General features: G+C 41.5%; 1 long non-coding RNA gene across 1 annotated transcript in view; it reads left to right on the top strand.

Moving 5' to 3' along the window:
* Window positions 1-17,550, top strand: part of LOC115024365 (uncharacterized) — a 43,334-nt gene extending 25,784 nt beyond the window's left edge. Inside the window, exon 3 of the long non-coding RNA XR_003834117.1 lies at window positions 15,242-17,550. This is a non-coding gene — a long non-coding RNA (uncharacterized LOC115024365). The remainder of the gene's footprint in view (window positions 1-15,241) is intronic.
* The last annotated feature ends 6,078 nt before the right edge of the window (window positions 17,551-23,628 follow it).

Here is a 23,628-nt window from a genome sequence, read left to right as displayed (position 1 = left end):
GTGTTTGTGTGTGTCTCGCTGCAGCTCTGCCTTTTTTAAAGAGGCTGTGAATGATCTTATTTAGTGTGCGCTGATTGCTGCTTTAACCTGGCGGCCACGCTGGCTGCTGCTGCATTAATAATCGCAGGGAGGCAGGAGAGCTGGCGAGGCCCGCACCTTGTTCACCGCTAGCTCGCTCGCTATCTTCACGGCACCAAGGAAAGAGCCAGCAAACAGCAGGGGAAGTGTGGCGGAAAATTACAGTCTTCACATGCCAGCCAGGAAGGCGGCTGCTGCTGCTCGGTGGGGGCCGGTGCTGTGTGAAGAAGACAGAGGAATTGGGAGGACGTTTTAGTGTATAAAATCTGTGTGGAGGCAGAGGGGCGGTGTGTGTGTGTGTGTGTGTCTTCTTTTACTAGTGTCCTTCCACTTTTGGCTTCTCTTCTTGAAGAGGCTACTTTGACATCAGGCTTCAGTTTAGTTACTGTAGTTTATATCCAGGCTTGGCTTAAAGGTTACTTTTACAAATTAAGAAATGGAATAAGAATAAATGTAGCCAGTGAGTGTGTGTGTGTGTGTGTGTGTGTGTGTGTGTGTGTGTGTGTGTGTGTGTGCGCATTGGTGTGCATGTCCTTGTGCCTCTTCCATATTTTTCTAAACTGATTGTGTATGCTCCGGTTTCCTCCCACAGGCCTGAGACGTGCAGGTTAGGTGAATTGGAAACTGAATTGTCGGTGAGCGTGAATGCGGTTGTCTGCCTCCGCTTGTTCGCCCTGCAACAAACGACCTGTCCAGGGTGTGCCCTTTCTCTCTCCCTGCGCATGCTGGGCTATGCTGCAGGCCCCACCACCCTGCACAGTATAAGTGGGTAGCCTATAGAGAATATATGGATGGATTACTTTGTTTGTAAGTGAGTGGGTGTGCATGTATTTATGTACGGTGAGAAAGAGGGAAAGAAACATGGAAAAGCAGAACATAGCAACAGAGCAGTCCACCGACGGACCTTCTTTGTGTCAATATTAACTAGACGGGTGGAAACTGCTGCCCTTTTTAAGCGTGGCCAACAATTCCCTCTTTCAGTCCAGTCCAGACGACATTTTGATTGGTTGTGTGAAGATTAAAGCGTCGCTCTCTCTGCCAGGGAGAACAGTATAATTGATATTTCAGCTCTGGGCAAACTTGCTCTCGCAGGCCAGTGGCTGTTTCAGCAGAAAATTAATGTTAGCACAGCTTGGCGGCAGAACGGTCGGCGTGTTGCAGGAAATATTCTTTGAGTTGGGTCTCTCAGGTCCACTGGCTTCTGCTGCAACTCTCTGTGTGTGAAATGAACATTGTGTGTGTGTGTGTGTGTGTGTGTGTGGGGGAGTAAGTGCAAGTATTCACCACAAATGTAAAGATCTGTGCTCAGGACAACAAAGCTTAGGGAGGTTCACTGCTATATATGAAAATATAGAAATGCTTCTGTTATGGCACTCAAGTTTGCCCCCCCCTCTGGTGTTATGATGCCAAAATGTTGCAAAACAATTGAAGGTGTCAAGCATCCTTCAGAAAGGAATACAACAAGAGTCTGAGTAGGATTGTATCAGTCCCAGTGCTCCTTAGTAATATCAAGTTGCTCAACAATGAGGAGCATCTCTTGTGCACCTCATTAACACGTGTACCATGCAGCCAGTCTGAAGAACATAAAAATCGACCTAGCATGAAACAACGGCGGCGTCCTCGTTCCGATAGCACCCTCATGGTGCACTTGTCCTGAATGGGCCATTTAAGTGGACACAGGGGATTAGGCAGATGATGGCAGCCCCTGTGTCCTCACATTGGTGCAGTGTGACTCGGACCACATTAACACGACATTAGTCTCATTTCCATTCCGACGGCGTGCGCTTTTCCACACACTGGAGAGCGCGACCGAAATCATTGTGACCCTCACGCTCCAGCCTTTCATTTCCTGTCGCCATTCAAAACCCTTCCTTATCTTTCTCCCTCCCGTTTTTCCTTCTTGCCCTTTATCTACTGTTTTTTCGTCCTTACCCCCGCAACACCTCATTCTCTCTCCCCCCCTCCATCTCCTCTGTTTCTTTCTTTCCTTCTTGTTCCACATCAGCGGCTGGGTGAAGCCTCTCCCCGTCTTGCTTGGCCGCACTCCCCTTAATTACCATGTATTCTTCTTAAGCTAATAAAAAAAACGCTGATGAAACCGATTACATGGCAGCGGGGCTTTGTATGGAGTTGGATTTAGGCACGGATGGAGAGTGAGAGAAGAATAGAGGAAGAGAGGGACATTTAAAAAATAAAAGAGGGAGAGAGAGAGAGAGAGAGACTGTAGGGGACTAGCGACAGAAAAAGCTGGAGACAAAGGGGTTGTGAGAGATGGAAAGAAGAGGAAGGGAGGAGACGGAGAGAAAGACTGAGGCAGAAAGGAACGGAAACAATGGATGGGAATGGGGGGAAAAAAATAGAAATGGTTTGGGCAGTAACCCGTTTGTTGTCTTTGTTGTTGTTTGGGTCAGAGATGCTTTAGGCCCTGAGGGAACTTCCTCATCTTATCACAGTGAGCAGACGGCTGGCACATCTTTCTCATTACTAGCCTCTCAGTTATAGATTACTCCTGCCTTACTCCTCTCCCCACAGGCAGTCTCTGTTACAGTCTACAGAGCTACGCTTGCACCAAACGCAGTTTGAACTCCTGAATATAGACTTTGCCTTTTTCTTTCCCTTTCATGAGCATTAAGTCACTCTGTCTGTCCGTGTAATCGTTGCTTCAACTGCAACCAACTGTGGCTTGGAGGAGAAAATGAATTACTGTTTCTTGCTTGATTGAAAAGGCTTCCAAGAGGAGAGCCGGTCGCTGCTTCACGATACACTCTTTCTCTCTGCATTATATTGTGTCCCTGCTTGTTTAGTTTCAGCACATGCAAAAGAAACGGCAGAGAGAGCTCTCACTCCTGCAGGAATTGGTGTGTTCTAGCCGTTGAGATACAAAGAACTTGGTGTGAAAAAGTTTTCCTCATTTTGCACTTTATTGCATTCCAATAATTAAAGATTGGCAACTACAATAAAGTGACCCCAAATGTTTACTGTGAAAATAAAGATATAATTTCTTTATATATATGATTTTTACCATTTTTAATATTGCCATCATGTTAATAATACACATGATCGTGCATATAATCCAGCCCCTCCCAAACCCTATTCCTGATTGAGTTAGAACATCAACTAAGACCTTTGCACCCACTGCGAGTACAATTCTCTGTGTGCATATCTCGAGCCATTAGCCGCAGAAAAGTGCTACACAACAACCGTCGACGCACACAAATGCTTCGGGAACAAGCTGTGCCATTACTGGTTTGTTGTCCTATTCCATGACCCCTTTTCAATGACTATACGGAAGCCCTGTGAGGCATCCGCCACATTTACATGTTAATGTTTGCAATTTGTAAACATAAATTGAAAATGTCAGAAGCTCAATAGCTAAATGGAGATAAGTAAACACATTATTGAAACGCTGTGGCCACTTAAAGTCGGACACCCATTACATACAAAAGACGAAAATTATTAGGAGAAGGATGAAGAGGAGGAGGAGGAAGAAGACAAAGAGGAATAAGAAAGAGAAAAAGAGGGCAGGGGCGCTTTAATTCGCACAGCACGTACTTGCCGAGGGGGTGAGACGATTAGGTTTGTGATGAGAGGCAGCAGTGTGACGGAGAGGGCATGGGGGGTGTCAGGATGAGCGAGGATGAGGGAGATGAGAAAGAGAGAAGTATTATCTCGCTGTGCTTTCAGAATCCTACACGTGCACAAGCGCACACGCATATGTGTAGATGCATACAAATGCACTTACATGAAATTGTGCATGGTCATGCCCACATGCACACACTCCAAATGTACACGTATGCACACATTGTTCACACTTTCTCTCTTACACACACACACACACACACACACACACACACACACACACACACACACACACACACACACACACACACACTGGCGTGAACAGTCAGTGGAGAAGAGGAGTCAATGGAGTTGGCACCTGGTTCCCCTCTCTGCACACACATTCATCACTCATTCGTGGGCCTGACAGAACCCTCTGCCCCACAGGCCACGGGTCCACACACACACACATACACACACAGTTACACTTTAACACACACACACACACGGACGAGAGAGGTGGAATGAGGAGACATCAGCGGTACCATCGAGCAATACAGCCGCACATAAACACACTTATGATGTTGCACATTGTCAATAAAACATTTTCCAAGATGTCGTAGCGTTATTAGATTAATGACCTCGTTGGAATACTATTGTAACGATCAAACGGGTGTAAAGAAATGTTTGTGACCTGAAGGAACAGATCGATATTTTGGGAAATGCGTTAATTAGTTTTTTGTGGAGGGTTAGATTAACAGATTATATCTGTTGGTTACATATACGGCTTCAGACGGTTAGCTCGGCTTGGCTGGCTGGAAGCTCATCTCACCTCTAAAGCTCAGTGTACAAAGAGTTTTATCTTGTTGATTTAAATGTCTCCTGACCCGCCTTAGCCCCACTCTTAGCGTACAGATATGTTAAAAGGGAGGAAGTCAGACGCAAGCGCTCCGTGCAACTCCTGAACAATGTACACAAAACTGTCAAAACACATCAGTATCTGTGAGCTCTGTGGGTTATGTCATCAAGCGTCCAGAGAATGGCACGAGCTACACGAGCATGTTAATCATGAACTCTACTAGCATTAATAAATACACAACATGCTGTCCATTAGCTTTGGATCATTTCCACATTTTAAAGACACAATGATTCCAAAACATTTATCAGTTACTTAATCCTTTAAGATAATTAGAAATGAGTCTGTCCCTTGAAATTGAGGCTTAAATTAATTTAACCAAATTAAAAACCTTCAGTAGTAAACGGGTTCGGTGAATCAGCCTCTCGCTCTCCTAAACACACACACACACACACACACACACACACACACACACACACACACACACACACAGGCACCAAACACAATTTGCTCAATACACACCGTGTGTTTACTCCTGTCCTTCATCTTGCAGGCGGTTGAATTTAGCTAATAACAAAAGCTTACATCAAATGAGTAATGGCCTGTCTCGCATGAGCTATGGCGGTGTTTCCTTCGTAACTTGTTCCTCGCTGCTGTCTGCTTGAGAACACATTCAAACAACAACAGGTACTGGGGTCTCTTGAACACACGCTGGTAAGTAACTCCATTCACACTAACAAAGTGGATTTAGAGGGGATCATTTCTCCAAACCTCCCACGTCCCGTCATAACCAGGTGTTTCTCTGATTGGATTGCAAGGCAGGTAAAGAGCTGCAGCTATTTATTTATTCTTTACAAATTGAAACTGCCATATTTGCAAATCGGCTCTGATTCAATTGTTACAAAGCCAAACCTCATTTTGTCAGGAGTCTTTTCCAAATTCATCATTTACAGAAACCGTTTCCAACGTAAGTTGTTCCTGGTATGACGGGTACAGCCGCCATATCGGCTCAATCAAAGCTATGGAACACTTTACCTGCAGACATTAGGGAGGCAAGCTCGCTCAATATCTTCAAAAGTAAGCTAAAAACACATCTCTTCACTTTTAATGCTGCTGCTCTGCCACTTTCAACTCATTTAAGGGATTTCATTCTGTGCTGTTCGTTTGTGCTATAACTGGTTTAACATTGAATGTGTAAAGGTAACTTCGATACAGTGTGTATTCTTGAAAAGCCTGAGATCAAATAGACGGTGTTACCACGGGAACAAGAGGAAGTTCCTCTGACGTGTTTGCATGTTCTTTACACAATTAGTGGAAAAGTGAAAGATTAAAGAATATTATTGGAGAAAAACTGTCTTTAACCGATAGATTTCATGAAACTTAACAAACTGGGGTTTGTTTATGAAGCGGGCTTTAAACGTAGAATCTGGACACGCAGGGACGTCTGTGATTTAAACGTTAAAAGGTCAATAAAGAGGTCGACGCTGTAAACGTAAAAAGTACGAAGACTGCCAGGAATGTGTAGCAAAGGGAGTAAACCAGCTGAAGGGCCACAGCGGCCCATTGTTGATCTCATGCTTTCAAAATATGGCTCTGGTCGTTTAAAACATTTACAAGAATGGTGATGAATGTGGTTTCAGGAGGGTCGTTAAGTACGGCACAGATACGGAAACTAGGCATGATCTCCAATGTTATTTTAATTCTGCTATTTTATATTTTAATTCTGCTATTTTATAATATTTTAATTCTGCTATTTTATATTTTAATTCTGCTATTTTATAATATTTTAATTCTGCTATTTTATAATATTTTAATTCTGCTATTTTATACGATTTTAATTCTTCTAATTTATATTTTAATTCTGCTATTTTATAAAATTTAATTCTGCTATTTTATAAAATTTTAATTCTGCTATTTTATACTATTTTAATTCTTCTAATTTATATTTTAATTCTGCTATTTTATAATATTTTAATTCTGCTATTTTATACTATTTTAATTCTTCTAATTTATATTTTAATTCTGCTATTTTATACTATTTTAATTCTGCTATTTCATACTATTTTAATTCTGCTATTTCATACTATTTTAATTATGCTAGTTTATAATATTTTAATTCTGCTATTTTATACTATTTTAATTCTTCTAATTTATATTTTAATTCTGCTATTTTATACTATTTTAATTCTGCTATTTCATACTATTTTAATTCTGCTATTTCATACTATTTTAATTATGCTATTTCATACTATTTTAATTATGCTAGTGTATAATATTTTAATTCTGCTATTTTATACTATTTTAATTATTCTAATTTATATTTTAATTCTGCTATTTATACTATTTTAATTATTCTAATTTATATTTTAATTCTGCTATTTTATACTATTTTAATTCTGCTATTTCATACTATTTTAATTCTGCTATTTCATACTATTTTAATTATGCTAGTTTATAATATTTTAATTCTGCTATTTTATACTATTTTAATTATTCTAATTTATATTTTAATTCTGCTATTTTATACTATTTTAATTCTGCTAATTTATACTATTTCTAATACTTCAGACTCATTTACATCAACACTGATTATTGTACTGTAAATGCTCTTATTCTGTCTAATTGTTATGTTTTTGCTGTGAAGCACTTTGGGCTGCTATTCTTGTATGAAAGGTGCTATACAAATAAAGATTATTATTATTATTATTATTATTATTAAGTTCTGTAACTTTTTCATGGGCGCTTTGCTGCACAAAATCCTTCCATTGTATTCATATGCAAGTCCATGTTGTCCGCAGCTCGTGGGCTGTGTGTAAACCAACACAGTGCGGGCCCTAACTAGTCTAAATGCAAAGTGCTATTTTTGTTTTGTTGCATGATCAAGACAATTAAAACAAAAGCTCTGCTTTAAAAGTAAACGAGGTGATAAAGGACACGGACCAGAGGTCTTCTAGTAAATAGCCTTTTTAATTTAGCACAAGAAATACTGGAAAGCAACATTAAATGGTTACAACTAAAAAGTATACAGTTTAAAATGCTCTTAAAATGTGTTTGGTGCTACCAGCCATCCCATTGTCAGTGTATTAACACCAGTAACACTACACACCAGACTCTAGTCAAATTCACTGATTCTTGACATTTCACTGCAGTCAATCTCATGAGCTGACATTTACCCTCGGGACCTTTTCCTCTTCTCACAGTGTGTGGCTCCATGTTTCTCTTTACAGCAGCTAGATCAGGATGTACTATTACATCATTTCTTTGGTCATTATTAATGGAAGGGGAAGCAGTCAGCACTGAGTAAAACCATATGTGTGTGTGTGTATGTATATGTATATAGCATAAGTATAAGCACAAGGAAGATTTGTCTTCTTTTCATGATACATTAGACCTTTTCTCAAAATGCAACTTAAGAAAATTGCAAATGTGCACGTGTATGCCTAAAGAAGTGCGTGTGTGTGTCTCTGAATATGCTCATTAGAATGTGAGCACTTGTGTGCGGGTTGCAGTATTAATGGACGTTCCAGTACATTTGGTCTGACGCCAATGGACCCAATTGCTTAGCATGCCTGCAGGACATTAATTGATGGCCGGGTTACGCTTCCTAATAAGTGTCATAAATAACGGTTTAGCAGGACGAGGGGTAAAAACTCAAATGCATTAACCACTGCGTTGACATCTTAATGGAGATTCAACTGAGATGTGATCAAGTGGAATCCGTCAAGTAGGAATCCATTAAAGCGAGGCTAAACCCTCTGCGGCGGCAAACTGGTGACAGCGATGACGGCGATGGGACAGACCAGCTTTACTGCTGCTCATGTGTCACTCGCAGCTTTAATGGACAGCCTTGTCAACACCCTCATCCCCGCTCGCACATGGCCCTCCACCAACACAGCTGTTGAAGATCTGTCAAACCAGCGTGTCAGAGAGCCACACACACCTTCCACAAAAGTCACTGATGGAGACAGTAAAAATCACGGGCCGTTCACTGGCAGCATCATTGATTTTATCCCCGAATTATTGTTGAGGACACACCATGCCTTGCATACCAATGGCGGGCCTTTTCACAGGCAGACAGACAGGAGGGTCAAAGTAGCCCCAGGTTGCCACCGTTTTTTTGTTGTGGGAAATGAAAGTTGGAGAAGCAAACCCTGGCAGCGTTGTTTGGCGATTTGTCGCCGCACACACACACACACACACAAATACACACAGGCGCACGTACACATGAATTCATAAAAAATGCACCCACACACAGTTTGCCAGATACCTCCGTATTGGGTCCGCAGCCAGGAAGCTCATCAGTGGAATTGCAGGTTTAGCCAACTGAGGATTTTTCTGTGTAACCAAGCCTCAAATGAATGGGATGAAAACCCTCTGAGCTCCCACGATACACTGTAAGTGCTGTGCAACTCTGCAAAGGTACGAGCATTAGTTCCATGCTAGGGCTATATTACAAAGACGTGTGTGTCTGTGTGTGTGTGTGTGTATTCAAGTGCATGTGTGGGAGAGAGCCAGAGTAAGCATATATGTTTGTGGGTCTGTTAATACATGTGGGAATGGAATTATGGATGTGTGTACGTGCATACTTGTGTGTGTGTGTGTAGATAAACATTTATTTCTTTGCTGTCACTCTTGTTTCTGTAATAGTCCCTTATTGTTTTTTTAACTGTCCCTTTTATGTCTTTTTTGCGGGGGTACGTGCTAAGTTACATTACAGGATAAGGGAAAAGGAGCGCCAATCCTGCAGTGCAAAGCTGCTGGCACAGGAAGCCTGGCTCTCTGAGCTAGAAGTACCTTTTTTTTGATGCTTTTACAAGGAGTTGCCAACAAGAGTTATGACTTGCATGCAGGGGTGCTGTGGTTCAAGAGCCTCACCGGCCGCCAGCTGCAACAATAACTGATGCACAAACATGTTAAATCCATCATTTATTGCCAGCTGCAGTTTATGCGCTAAACAGGCAACTGAGTCCCCGGTTCACCCGTCTGGGAGAGTTAGCAGCCGCAGTGTGTGTGTGTGTGTGTTGTCGTTTACACTCTTGTCCAGTAAGTCTCCACCGCATTGATTAGATTAGCTGTGATGTTGTGCAGAGTGTATTGCAGGCCCGGTGTAACGTTAACGTGACGAGTGTCCGGTTAGGAGACAGAGAGTTTGTGTGTGAAGATGTGTGTAACTGCAGTTTAGTCCCACTTAAGGTGGACTGACCTTTTAAGGTGGACCAGCTATCCTCCTTTAAGTGACGAGCCTCTCCTCTTAAGTTTTTATTTTAATTTTTTATATTTGTTGTAACTGCTTAATCTGTCAACATTCTGAAACATTTCTTTTTTCATTAACTTTAAAGTATTTCTTCACATTATAAAATGACGATTAACATGCGTACGATTCCTCACAGTATCAGCGCTTCTACTTCAGCGAACTATTGTATCGCCCGTGCTGTCAATCTCTGTCAGTTAGAGCTTAAGAAGTGCCATGCTCAGCTCTTCCAGCAGTGTGCTGCATGTAGTCTATCATTAGCCTACATAATGCCTTGACGGGTCCTTTTGTTGAAAGCATTCCCTCAAGTTTATCGACTCGGTCCTCACAAGTTTCTATTGTAAATATGCCAGTGTTTAGGACGTATGCAGAACTGCCGCAGTGACAGCCACTGTACGTGTGCATGTGTGCCAGTGAGTGCACATGCTGGTTCGTGTGTGTCTGTGTTTGTGCATGGCAATTTCTATTTGGGCCTGTGGGGTGACAGTTCTGCTCTCGGCAAGTAGGTAATTAGCATGCATTATTCAAATGAAAGACGGAGGGAATGAGGGTGGGGACCTGTCCACCTGGTTGTCAGCACAGGAGCCCGTCTCGTTCAGCGCCACTTACTCTGCACATTTGGAACATCAGAGCGTGCCTCTTTGTCAACGTATTACCCTCCTCCCAAGCATGTGGATAATGCACTTTTACAAGGCCCCCATTACGATGCAAGATATGATCGAAGTAAGCCAAAGTCCAAGACGTTTAATCTTTAGATGAAATGCCTCTTATCCACGTTTATATTTAGGTCAGATCAAATCAGTTTTATTTTTAAGTGCCGCACAAAGTACTTCACACGGCAGCAAAGGGCACAAGTAGACATTAAAACAGAGAACACCCAACACATGTGACACAGAGCTTGAGTTACAACACTGAGGTCCCGTCTGAAGGTGGCGGTGTACGTATGAAGAGGCCTGGCTGACCTGAAATCAGGACACGGACACTTTGAATACGCAATAAATCCTACTTTCTTTGAAGCTAATATTTATTTTCCTGTGCTAACATATGAGCCTATAGTTTGTGGTCTTGCTGGATTACCATATATTGTTAGGTGCTCCCGTTATTGTGTTTACTCCCCCGTAAAGAAGTTACTCGCAGAGGCTTTGTATTGTCGCTTTACTTGGAACTCCGTGGCAGCAAATGTGCAAGAAGCAGAATTGGAGTCGCTCTTCCACAAGGCAGCAAAAGCAAATTGTGATATTTTAGACCAATTACGGATGTGGGGTGTGAAGAAGTCTCCTCGTTCAGCCGGCGAGCCTCTGCAAAGGCATCTGTATCTCCACAAACATATTCCCTTTTTGTTACTGTGAATGAGCTAAATTAAAGTTTCCTGCAGCTAAAGTAGCAGAAAAGACGACACTGCGCCTGCTTTACATTGGAAATATAAGATGTAAAAGCAGCACTATAAAACAACAAATGTAAAGCGTGTCATATGTGCGCACACCTAAAACATTGTTGGTGTACAAACTGAGTACACACACAGTATTCTGAGACATTTCACTGACCACGCGGTGCTTCTGTCGCCCCGCAGCCCTTCCTGCTGCATTATCGTTGTCAGACTCGTATTGTAGCCACAGATGAGTCATTAGCACCTTGCCTTATCTTCCACCCATTTTCCGGCCCCACCACGACACCCCTCCAGGAGCGGCCTCTGTTTACTTAATTGATCAATTAGCTGCTTGAGAAGGCACCGTCTCCTCCACATGTCCCATTTAGCCAGCATTTACATGTGTCAGTTTAATTGTGTCCCTATCTCCTCTCCCAAATTATTTACCTACCTACTCACTCACCCACGCAGCAAAGCTCCCATTGTCCCCAGGTGACTTACGGTCTGACCGGAATGGTAATGTTCTATACAGGTGACAACTTTTACAACAGTCACCTTATGTTTGTCCACAACAGAATCACACGTGGACAGACGAGGAACCGAAGCCAAGAAATATCCCCAAATGAAAAGTGCAGAAACAAAACATTGCAGAGGAAAGTGATTTTTTTTTTTGTCAGTAGCTGACTTTTGACAATGCCCTTCTCCCCCCCCCCCCATAACAGCCATGGGTTTGCTGGCCTGAGGTCCTCTCCAGTGGGTTGACCGGCCATGAAATCAAACGAGCGTAACCCTCCTCTCCCTTAGTGGATTTACACAATTTACATACAACAGTCTTTTGATTGTGCTGGACCACCTACTAATCCTTTGTTCCCAGGAGGGCTTCGGCTGTACTCTGTCCACTCTGTCTGCGGCAGACTCTTACTGCCCCCTAGTGGTGGCTGGCCATATTACATCCCGGGGAAGGAAATTGTATTTGTTGGTACAGATTCACACATTTTGTTAGAACACGGTCCTTTTGTTGTCTGCCGGTTGTAAATGAGGGATTTTAAAGCATTAGTCATTCTTAAAAATTGTGTTGAGGAATCTACAATCATTGCTCAGTAAATTACATCTCAAACTCATCAAATGTAGTTTCTAATTATAAAGTCAACATATTGTTCTCACCGTGCGCTCAGAGATTCTTTAACTGGACCTTTACGTAACTTCTGCATGAATCATAGTTTGTTTTTATATATAGATATGCAGAAAAGTACCCTAAATGTTGTATTGTATTGTAATATTAGTAATGTTATTCCTGCTTGTACCCTCCAGCAACCACAAGGTGGTGGTAACTGAGAGAACAGACCTGTGGCTTCTGAAACACATGTGCACAATGTGTCTTTATTCCCTGAAAACAACAACAAATACTCTTTTCTACTTATGTTCTGTATCAACATGAAATGTTTCTGTCACAGTTTGAACTTCTCTTCGTCTGGTTCCACACGTTAGAGAGTGAGCGTTCTCTTTGCCTCCGAAATGAAAAATCAACATTATTTAAATAATGTCGTCTTCCACCAACCAAGCTTGGAATTATTTTAGTTTCCACAAAAGCAAATTAGTTTTCTTTGTGTTCTTTTTCTCTGTTGGAAATAAAGACAAACTCATTCCCATTTTTTATTGAACAGTTTTGTATGAAATGAATGAATAAGTGCAAAACATTATATATTTAAACTAGTAACAGAAAACCCTCTTCAGCCGGTTTGTTCCTCATAACTCGGGACTGTAACTGAGCGGAAGTGCAGCGCGAGCCGAGCAGTTTGTCCTCGTAGTGTCCTCATGTGTCTTCCTCTCCAAGTGTCCTTGAGCCAGACAGCGACCTGCTCGGATACAAGTCCGCTATGATCTCTGTGGAGATGTTCGTGTGAGGAGGAGGCCGGTTGAATAAGATAACATATATATATATATATATATATATATATATATATATATATATATATATATATATATATATATATATATATATATATATATATATATATATATATATATATATATATATATATATATATATATATATATATATATATATATATATATATATATATATATATATATATATAGCGTAGGAGCGTATATTAAATAGTGATGTTTTAATTGTAGGATTGTGTTTTAATAAATATCACTCCATAGATGATCACTTTACATTTTCACAGTGCAAACTTGCATTCTTTAGTGATATCATCGTGATGTTCATCTTTTCACTTCATCCAACTCTATCAAGTATAGTAGGATGTAATATGTACAATGTATTAATTATTACTATATTGTACCAAAGGTTTTCACATTTTGTATGATTAATAAGTAATTATGCATTTGACAATGAACAATAACTATGGTCTGAATAAAGGTAAAAATATATATATTTTTCAGTATAATGTCACAATATTTAAAAATATTATGAAAGTGTTCAAAATAAATACATAAAAAAACAAATTAAAGTAAATATGTTGATGTTACTAATACGTACAAAGTAATGTAACTGCATGCATTTGGAATAAAATATCTGGAAAGATTATTTAAGATATTTATTATAAGCAATGTATAACATTTTAATATAGCATAATGCAGTATATGTATAAAGCACATTATAGTTAACAAATGAAATAGTGTAGCACAGTGCAACATCTAACGGTTGTAAAATGTTCTGTGTGTGTGTGTGTGTGTGTGTGTGTGTGCATGCTGTATGTTTGCAGCCACAGTTCATTGCATGTGCTCTTGTAGGTAGCTACGCTTCAGTAATGACTATAGCAACATAACTTTGCAGGGAGTTGAGGCAGCAGTGTAGGAATGTTTGGTTTTATGCTCGTACTCGTGTGTGCATCAATACTCCGGCCAACACTGGCATGCTAATGGCAGTAACCTCTGTCAGATTCAGGCCCCCGTCACAAACATCCAGTCGTCAGGGTTCAAGCTAGATCTGCCCATTAACACGGAGGCCGGAGGACGCAGGCTATCCACACCAGCAGAGCGAGAGAGCGAGCCTGACACGGAGCAGGGCGCTCTCCCACAAGCGTGCACACCAGCCTGCACTTTCCAAGGACATTACGGCTCCATTCCACCCGCTCTCCGGTGGCAGGCTATCATTAGTGCGCTTGCGAGAGCCCAGAGAGGTGATAGCAGGGGAATTGTGGGCTTTCATATCCACAAGCTGGTCCAGGATGCCAGGCAGAGTGTGGTAATTTAGCTCAGAGGTGATGGAAAATAGTGGGTTAGTTTAATGACAAGTTTGTGTGGCCATGTAAAAGCACTCATCGGAGAGTGGGCGATGGAGAGAAAGGAGAAGCACCAACATAAAGAGAGAGAAGGGACTGTGTGTGTGTGTGTGTGTGTGTGTGTGTGTGTGTCCCCTTTTCTTATTAGGGCTCTGTTTTCCTTTTTTAGTAGTGTGCCAGCATGCATGCCAATTTTTTAGTGGGTTCAGTGTTTATTTGATAGAAAATAAATCATTGAGATGTCAAGGATTAAATCCGAACCTTAAATCCTGCTGCATTTCTTTCCTTTTTATTATATTAATTAAAAATGACTAATATTGGGAATTCAGAGCACAAGACAGAAATAAATACAAAAATAAAAGTGTTACTGTTGATGCTCTGCAAAATAATGCAACAATGTACTGTAATGTTGTACATCATTTCACAGATTAATCTAAATCCTGCATCCATAATAAATAACTTTGACTGGTGTACATATAATATTACTTACATTATTTTAAGAGCAACATCCATATATAGTTTCCATTAAATATATCTACTTAAACAGTCTAACATGTCATGATTTGATGATGAAATGGGCTTTTGATTATTTTGATATTGCAATAAAATGAACGAATACCAAATGAATAATGTTTATGGGCAGTACAGTCCAAAACTGTTCCACAGAAATCATATCAAAATGTTTCTGTGCTAATCTGTCGACTAATCTTTACTAATATTTATCAAGGTGAAGCATAAAGCAGATAAAAGAGTAAATGAATAAAGTGTTAGTTGTCTTGATGCATTGTTTATTCATGCGTCTAATTCACTTTGAATTTCATCCTATAAAAAAAAAAAAGGGAAAAAAATCAATCCTCCATCTCTGTCTCCCTTGGCAACAGGTTATAATCCATAGTTACGAGAAGCGGTTGCTAGGTGCGTTGCCGAGATACAGACCCTTCTCTCCACTGGCGCTACGTAGGAGGCCACCGGGTCCTTGATGGCGGCGGAGAGATGAGGGACGGATGAAAGGATGACGAGAGACGGGACAATGAGGATGGGAAATACACGCACACACCTGACGGAGGCTGCGTGAGCAGAGGCACAAAGATGGAGCAGAAGAAAGGCTGAACATGAGCACAGACTGTAAAGTAAACACACAAAAAGGATAATGTAACAGTCTAAGTGGGCAATCTGAGCACCTCCATTTGCCAAGGCTACGTTTTAGTGTGTCCGTTTTCTCTGTGTGTGTGTGTGTGTGTGTGTGTGTGTGTGTGTGTGTGTGTGCTGCATGTGAACGACCGTGACAGTGGTAAAGAGAGAGAGATGGGGAATCTCCTTTAGCTGCTTGAAAAGCCTTCTATTATGTTAAAAAAAGAAAGATACAAAGGTGCACTGCTGACTTTAGTCACTGGATCCTTTGTGCCGGCTTTGGACACTTTGAGTATGAGCAGCATTTCCAGGTTAGGGGACTTGTGTTGGACTTAAATAAGAATAAGAAATGTTCACCATGTTTGTTCTACTGTGTTTTTTTGGACGCGTTGACCTGTTAGACGTTTCCCCACAGAGACGGTAACATCTCTGTTTATTAGTGCTCAAGGCCATAAAAGCACCTGAGTTACACAAGCTGTCATTTCTGTTTTTTTTTCTAAGGCTGATCCGTTTAGTATGGTGATGATAGAAACCCATGGGAGTGCTTACTCCTCACCAGTTTTCTTGTTGGTAGATAGAAAGAGTGTTCTTTGGTTGCTGAAGCTGCAGAAGCCATCTGCCGCTCCCAGCTACGATTATCCCCGTGCTCTCCCCCAGGGGGCAGTAGCACCGTGCACACGACCAATCCCCCACACTTAACTCTGCCCCAAGATCAAAGGAACAGAACTTCTGCGAGCCAAAACAGCCACCATCGCCCCGCTCGTCTGTCTACCTCAGGACAAGTTTTCAGCAGTTTCTAAAATAAATAAATAAAAGGATATTAACATGATGTCATAGAATGAGAAGCCGACCTCAAAAGCAAAGCTCTGAGCTCGCTTTGAGTAGGTAGTGCAGCTCTGCCGTGCCCATCGCTTCTGACAATGTTATTAGGAAGATAATTCTCACAAGCAAATAAACAGTGTGTAACACCCCTGTGAGGTTTCCTTTCAGCTCGGCTTTCTGTGTGTGCATTTCACTGATATTGTGTCATCTGGTGAGGGAGCAAATATCAGGGTTACTTAGAGGTTATGCTTGTGATCTTCTTTTGAAAGTGCAACAGAGAAGGTTTATAGATCATCACGAGCAACGCTGTACATTCACCACTGAACGCAGTCGAGATGTATACATGTAGTATCACACGTGCAGTTCATGCACAGCTACACTTTGTAAGAGTTGGTTGAATAACTCATCTGTAGCCTCGTGTTGTTTTATTTACTTTCTATTTTACTTCAGTAAATTGAGATTCAAAAGTACTTCAAATGTTCGATCATTTATTTTTATTAATGAAAAGTGTGATACTGAATGTACCCAAATAAATAGAAAATACTTAATAATTAACGGCTTTTTAGTTTAGAAAATACTTTCACTACAATTTAATAAACTGCTTATTTGTTGTATTATATTAAAATGCTTTGTGGAAGGTAATGCAAATAGTTTTGGATTAAAGATGGGCTTAAGGCTCACGTGTCCTTCAGCTCAGCAGCCCCCTCATCCTGTAGACTTTGCTTTCAGGAGAGACCCCTGTTGGTTGATTGGAATGACTTCGCTAATTGGATTCAATTCCTAATTGAAACGTAATAAAAATGCATCAGTAGACGTGGCGCCAACAATTACCTCATGCAAATCTCTTGATGAATTGACGTGAGGGGCGTAATTGCAGCTGTTAAAACAAAAAAAAATGCATTGATTTCTCCTGGAATAACATCAATTCAAATCAGTTCACACTCAACGCTTCAACCTGCGTGCGGAAAGCATTTGTCACCACTCAGTGTTCCCTTTTTTGGAGGTATACAGAAAAAAGAATATGGAAACATCTGCAGCCTGTCACGTTCGTACGTCAAAAATGATTGTGCTTGTGCGAGACTTCGTATCAAATGCGCTACATCTATGCATATGCAATAAAGTATTCTCAACGCTCGGAGGGAAACAAAAGGAGAAATGTCTTTGTTTCTGTTTGCACTCGGATGGTGCACTGGTTATGAATTTATTTGGTTTATAGAGCAAACATTCTGCTGGGCATGTACACACACACACACACACACACACACACACACACACACACACAGAGACGCAGACAGGTGAATACAGTTAGAGGAAATATGAAGGCTATGATTCTTCCCTGCACATTATCCGCCTGTCTGTTGATCGGTGGTGATCAGCAGACAGGCGGTCTGGAGAGAAAGGGTTAAAGCATCTTCTGAGTTATTGCCTACCGCTGTAGTCATAGCAACAGGTTAATAAGTAGCTTCTCTGATCTTTCTCTGTTGCTGCACGGGTTGCTAAGAGACAAATGGCATTGTGGACCCAGTGGACTGAACTGCAAACATCCTCTGATAAGAATACACGTTAAACATTTGAAAGTATTGTGGAAGGCAACAGCGTCCTATATGCACTGAGGTACGTAAAGGGGGGGGGGGGGGAGAGACTCCAGCGTTACACCCGCAACCACAGAGATTACATCTGCAGCGTTTGACCTACACAGGCCGGAAAAGTAACACAGGAAAACAAAATTGAACACTTGCTAAATGCAACTACCTCATACCTCGGAGGCTAGTGGTTGGCCCGTGTCTAAAGGTAAACGGGCCAATCAGCTTTGGAACAGAGTGGCTGTTCCTAGACGCGTGTGCGAAACCAAGGGCAAATTAAAGCATTGCCTCCGAGTTGCATCATTCTCTCCTCACAGCTCTATTAGTAGGCTAGCCACAATGTCTCTTTACGAGAGCTACTCTCAGAGCAGAATTAGGCACACTTCCCTGCAGTGATATGTCTTTTTATGAACCACACTGGTATCATGTGTGCCAGTTCCTACAGGAGAAAACTGCAGTCGAATTACTGGGAGAAACACATGTCTGGATATCTCTGTTGGAGTAATAGCAGAGCAGCAGTTAAATGTTGAACTTCTTAATGTGATTCTGGCTTGATGAATTTCTCAGACATAAAGATAAATGAAGATGTGGATCAGGATGGATGATCTGAATACTGATGTGAAAAGAGGAAAAAGTAGACGGTGTCCTCACCTTTCTCTTATTATCTCAACTTTTTTTGTGTGTGTCCTCTGCTCGTGTCTCCTTCCCCATCGAGTAATAGAAGCTGCAAAGTGCATTGATTCAAAAAGACGGAGCGTCCACACTGACGCAACAGATGCACAAACAAACAGACAGCTTGACTGGAGGAAGCTGTGAGGACGCAGTGGGGAGCACTGGAGTCGTTTTTGATGATAATGCTTGATCCCTCTGTTCTCTCAGTCACCGGGCCTCGTGCTTTCACTTCAGCTCAGCTCAGCTGTCAGCCCACAACGACTACTCACTCAATCGCCCGTGCACACGTGTGAGCTCGCGAACAACTCCGCGCAATATCCGCGGTGGCAGGATTGCGCGCGTGCGCTTGTACATAATCATTACAAACTGTGATCTAACATATGATGTGATAGTCCAATAAAACATGTGTGTGTATCGTGTTTGAGAGATTAGTAACTGTCCATGTGTGGTACTTTGGACGCTTATGAGCAGCGATAATTGTGTATTTGTGTGATTAAGACACTAATCAGAAAGTAATGACACTTCAGTTTGATTTATGAGAATGGACGGAATTTCACAGCTGAAAGGTGGCAGGTTAAACAACGTTGACCTGCCAAATACCAAGAGAGATTTAAACAAAGGCCAGAGCTAATTTATCAGCTAAACAAGGAGGGGGTATGAGAGAGGAGTGGGATGTGTGTGTGTGTGTGTGTGTGTCACAGAGCTCTGCACTGCATGAGGTCATGTACATATTTTAGACGAGAGGGGATGATGAGGTTATTGTACTTCTGATGGGTGAAAGCAATTAAATAAAAGCTTTCCATGAAGGAAGAAACTGCTCTTTATTCAAATAATGCACAGGATTGTCAAGAGATTTTGAGGCCAGCAGTGAAGAAAGAGAAGAATCGCCACATGTGCAGCTGCGTGGCTTCAACCACAACAGTGTTATTCTGCGTGCAGCGACACTCTCCCCACACAATACCGATTAAAGGCTCCACGCTGGTTTGGGTTCATTCAATCTCAGCCTTGATTACTCGATTGGACTCATTGATTGAAGTGGGACTTTAATGACCTATTATCTCAAGTGTTAATCAGGTGTCGACAGACAGCTCATCTGTGGGACCGGGCAGGGCTGAGGGCCAGGATGGACAGAACTCGCAGGGCTCCTGCCGCTCGGATGAGTCAAGAACGGGACACAGCGCAGACGCACGGGCGTGACATGTTCCTCTCTGCAGCGCAGTCTGTGCGCCGCGGTGACATCATCTCGAGTTTGCCCAGGTCGTTTCGGTGCCTCTTTCTAACGCGCTCAGTCTCACTTACTTTATCTCCCCGTGTTGCAGTTTTACCACCCTGTGAATGACCACCCTGTGAATGACCACCCTGTGCGTGCGTGTCATTTTATTTTCCATCTATGGAATATATGCAGTTGGTAACGTTACGCAGATTTAGAGGCACTGTGTTAACCTTGTGGAATGCTCCTCATTGGAAAGGCCATTAGTTTTAATAGGAATAACCACATTACATTGAGTTTCAGATTGTAGTTTGGAATGAAATCCAAATGTGCTTATACTAGTATTTATAGTCAGACATATCCTCATTGTCACATATTTCTCCAAACTGCCTTCATCAAACATTTAAATTCTATTGTATTGATGACTTGGAGGCAGATTCCACCAGGAGCCGGTCTGAGCCTTTGTTTGTTATGTTATGTGAGAAATTGACATATATTATCTGCAAATGTAATTGTAGCCGTGTGTGTGTTTCCCTCTGTCAGGTTGCTCTTGAAAAATACATTAAGTTGTTGTTGTTGTTGCTGCAGTGATAAAGTAAAGAAAGAAATCCTTGGTAATTGGAAACCCTTGACACTCGTATGCAACTTTAATTCCACACGTAAATTAAATGCGTTCGTTTCTTGTCTTAACAGTTTCTCTGTAGCGAATGCAACTCCTGTGGAAAGCAGAGATGCATCCGCACCCTGAAGTTACCTGTAACCTGGATCACCTCCAGCGTCTCCAACTTAAACCTCTTTTGTCCCCCCCTCCCTCACCCTCCCCACATCTCCCGCTGCATCCCTCTCTTTAATTATCTCCCTTTTCAATCCCGGCATCTTCAAGTCTCATCAATGTTTCTTAATTTCCATCAATACCAAGCTCTCCCACACCTGTCCAGTCACCATGGCAACCTCACCTCTGACAGCAGAGAGCTCTGTAAGACATGGCATGCTGTATTCTCCTTGATTAGATATTGATTAAGCTTTTGTAATACATAATAGGATCAAAGGGATTGTGTAGCTTTGCTTACCCTGGTCTTCTTCACACTTTCGTCTAGTTATAATCTTTTGTTATTTCAGAATCTGCATGTTAAGAGGGATGGGATTGAAATTTGCCACCCTTTGTCGAGCCCTTCCAATCCTCCTTCAGGGATCGTTTCTTTTTTTATATAAATAACAGTTTAAAAAAGAAGTGTAGAAGAGTTTGAATAAAGACTCTTCTATGCAAATCTGCAATTTAAAGAGCGTGTTGAGAGAACATTCATGTTTCTGAGTGGCATAGCTTATACTTAGTGTTTGCAACATGTTTCCCATTAAAGAACATGCTGATAGGCCCGTTGAAGTGTGCACAACAGCCTTCCCGAATGCAAAACAACCACTGCTTGCTTGTTGATGTAGTCGATTCACGCATAAAGAACATATGTTGGAAATGTAAAATCCTAAAGATACCTGTTCGAGGACGTATCTTCTTAACTCCAGTTGAGTGTCGTGTGTTGTCAGATGCAATATTTGATCTTTATAAAACCACCTAATCCCAATCACCACCACCAATAAAGTAAATACACACAAGAAACCCTCCAGCCCGGCAGGAGGTTGTGTGTTTGTACACGGAAGCTTTAGAGGGATACAAGGTTGAGAGAAGTGAGAAAAACGATTTTTCCGTTCCCACACGGAGAGAAGGGGAGTAAGAATTGAGGATAAATCCAGGAACTGCAAAGAACCATGTTTGGAACAACCTGACCTTTTTTTTTTTTTTTTTTTTTACAACTCAAACAAGGATAAAGACAACAAAATGTAATAACTTTCCTCTATCCAATCCATACTTCATGATTATCCCTCACTCCAAAACATTGGAAAGAATGGAACTGTCAAAAGAGTCTTGTTGTTCCATTTTCTTTCCCTTGGCCCCCCTCGTGGAGACAAACAAACAAACCCCTGTTAGCACATTTCATTAGCTTTAGGGGTTACAGAACAGATTGAGTATCGACAACGGTGGCTGTCGAGGCTTATGGCTCAAAGGCAACAGTAGAAGAAAGTCTCAGGGGTAGGAGATGCAATCGAAAGGACCAAAATAATTCAGCAAGACTCACTCGAGGAACAATCCAGTTTGTCATGTGGAATCATGGAGTGTCTGCCGCACAATGAGAAAGGGTCCCCGGAGACTCCGGCACAGGAGTCAACATGTGAATAGCCAAGAGTTAGTGCCCCAACTGGGCACTCTTGGCCTTTTTATCTCCTGCAAATTTAGCAACCATAAATCTGTTTCCACATGAATGCTACTACACGGACGCACCAGAGAGGCCCATAAACAAGAAATGATGTTTGGTGTCTTGGGACGGTTTGGTCATTGATGTTCCCTGGGGTGTCATACTCTGCTCTTGGAACAATTACTGTCGGGGAGTTTTGATGTTTTCCCTCTGCTGTGATGGACAGTTGACGCTGCTGGAAATTGACGGTCCATGTTGATTTGCAAAGAAACAAGTTAAATGATTTCACTCACTGTGCACAGGGGGCTCCTGTTAGTCGTGAGACACAATATCTTATGGACTTTTCCTTCCGCTGTAATAGGTTTCGAGGCGCCTGGTGACCGCTGACCGAGCCCGGGGGTTAATGAGGGAGGAGGAGACTCTGGGCCATAAAAAGGACACTGACCATAGGCTTCAATGTGACCCGACTCTCCTTATCGTAACGTCTCTGTCGATAAAACGCAGCCAGAGGAAAACCTCTGATTAATCGATTGACCTCCTGTTTCTTATTCACAGGCGATAACCAACAGCACCCTTTGCACCTGATTTTGTTTCCACTGTTACACCTCCACAAGACAAGAGCTGAATATCCATTTCCCTTTAATCAATTCACAATTTATTCCCCTCCCTCTTCCAATCTCCCTTCCATTTATTATGCATTATTCGCCCTTTTTTTAAACGATTTTCTACTAACCGTCTCATCTAATTTGGTATTCGGATATGGTTAGCGCTGTTAGCTCAATTAATACAATGGCATGTCCTAAATGCATTCTCTCCACAATCCAAGTGACAAGAGGACATCGAACACTTCACATCTTTGCAAACAGGGTCATGCATGCACACCACGATAGAGGAAAACCTTCAGGGATTATTAAATCAAAGCTTTTGAATGTGAATAGATATATATATTAAAAAAAAAGGAAGGACACAGCAGGCTCAATCTTCTACAGGACTGTGCTTTATTTTAGTCTAAGCAGAATATAATGAACTAGAGAACTACAGAGTTCAGGAGCACTATGGGAGATATCACCCCGAATCAGGGAAACAGACCCGAGCCAACGTTATTTCAAATTACATCTCTGTTTTAAACAAAAAAAGAAAACAGTTTGTTCAAGTCAAATAATAAAATAAAAGATTATTCCATTCATCGTGAATATAAATACCCAAACATATTATAAATAATTAATTTTGCATGAGAAGAGAATGAAGTTAGATAGTGAAGCTGGGAATGTGATGATTCATGATACAAAGATTCATGGTGCAAAATCACCGATGACTAAAAGTGAATTCTTTAAAGGCTCTCATTGAATGCTTGATTGGAGCAAACTGCTCAGTTAGCTGAGTTTGTTTACATTTTGGTCCTTGTAACCAATGGAAATGGAGGTGGATGACCACATCCTTATTTGTGTCAGAATGGGCTTGAGGCAAAAACTGCTTTTTTTTTATTTTTTATTTTTTATTTTATTTTTTACCTTTTTAAGATAGAACATTTGGCATCCCCAGAATACAGTTTGTCTGACCACTGCTCACAGGTAGTACTGTCAGAGAGAACAGGCTGGGTTTAA

The sequence above is a fragment of the Cottoperca gobio genome, chromosome 3 (assembly GCF_900634415.1).
Source record: "Cottoperca gobio chromosome 3, fCotGob3.1, whole genome shotgun sequence".
NCBI lineage: Eukaryota > Metazoa > Chordata > Actinopteri > Perciformes > Bovichtidae > Cottoperca > Cottoperca gobio.
The sequence above is the reverse complement of the archived record's forward strand: the minus strand, read 5'-3'. Positions and strand labels throughout refer to the sequence as shown.